Here is a 1262-nt window from a genome sequence, read left to right as displayed (position 1 = left end):
TAACTTAGAGGACAATTCACGCTCAATATTATATTTGAAGGACAAAGTTAAATTTACCCTTAAAAGATAAGGGATAATTTTGGTAAAAAAAAACTCCTAAGTATGAGCAATAGCAAACGCATTTAGAAGTGAAACAATTACTATGAACATATTATTTGATTAATATCTTCATAAGTATTTACGAGAGAGAGAGAGTCCATTGTTATTTTATTTTCTCTTATTAATTATTAATGTTCATTCAATTCTGAGGCTAGCTAACTTGGTTTAAAAAAACCATTCTTACAAAGGAGTAATTACGTACTAGTACAAGAAAAGGAAAAAAAATATGTAGTGATAGAATTATCAACTTAAACAATTTTTTGCAATACTACATTATTTATGCTAACAAACACCACATATTCCTTTCTCGCAAAATCTACATAGGCATAATCACCCAGCTAGTATAGGCGAAAAACCTAAAATAACCTAACTGCAAAAAAAAAAAATTAAAAGTTATGGAATTAAAAAAAATTACATGTGTAATTAAACTAAGCTATCTATACCATAATTTGTACAAAATTGAAATTGGTGAATACAAATATTGAATCACCAATATAATACAGAGGAAAACTCTACAACCAAAAGACAAACTAATGAATGAAAATTAAATTACTATACCTTTAACGGATAGCAAGAGGAACTCTAAATGCAGAATTCAAGCCTTTCTTTTCTTGTTGTGTAGAGGATTTGGTCCAGTGGGAACTCTCCTCTTATCGGACTCAAAGTCTCTAGCAAACGGCGCACTCGCCTGAGGTTGAAAAACTTGATGTTTTCTCGCCATCGACGGACCGGAAAATCGTGCCGCCGGTGGACGGCCGATGGCGTGAAGTAATACAATTTGAGAAGTGAAGAGGAGAAAGAAGAAGAAAAAGAAATGAAAGAGACTGTTCATGATTGAAGAATGTTGTTATGTTAAAGTGCTACAAAAGGTTGAAAATGGTAGCTAGCATTTTGTGGATTATATATATGGACATGGTTGGTCCAGGCTCCTGTTATAAAATTAAGGATTAAATTACATAAAATTCCGTGTCGCCATAAATTCTTTATTTTATTTCAATTTATTAAGTCTTAGGCTTTGAATTTTCACACGTTGGTCTTTTTATTGATTTATAGAAATAAGAAAATTTTAATTTTGTAAACATTCTTTTCTTTATGATTCAAAAGAATCAGCAGTGGTCCAAACGGTAAAGTTATCTTTGCGTGACCTATGTAGGTTCAAGTCG

The 1262-nt window shown here is 31.5% G+C and overlaps 1 long non-coding RNA gene across 1 annotated transcript; it reads right to left on the bottom strand.

Moving 5' to 3' along the window:
• Positions 1-310: 310 nt before the first annotated feature.
• LOC104242464 (uncharacterized) lies at positions 311-977 on the bottom strand. The gene is made up of 2 exons (XR_715005.2): positions 658-977; positions 311-469 (listed from the first exon to the last, which is right to left on the bottom strand). It is a non-coding gene; the product is annotated as an uncharacterized lncRNA (long non-coding RNA).
• Between the last annotated feature and the right edge of the window lie 285 nt (positions 978-1262).

This window comes from Nicotiana sylvestris, chromosome 7 (genome assembly GCF_000393655.2).
Source record: "Nicotiana sylvestris chromosome 7, ASM39365v2, whole genome shotgun sequence".
Taxonomy (NCBI): domain Eukaryota; kingdom Viridiplantae; phylum Streptophyta; class Magnoliopsida; order Solanales; family Solanaceae; genus Nicotiana; species Nicotiana sylvestris.
This window is presented reverse-complemented; position numbering and strand designations above follow the sequence as displayed.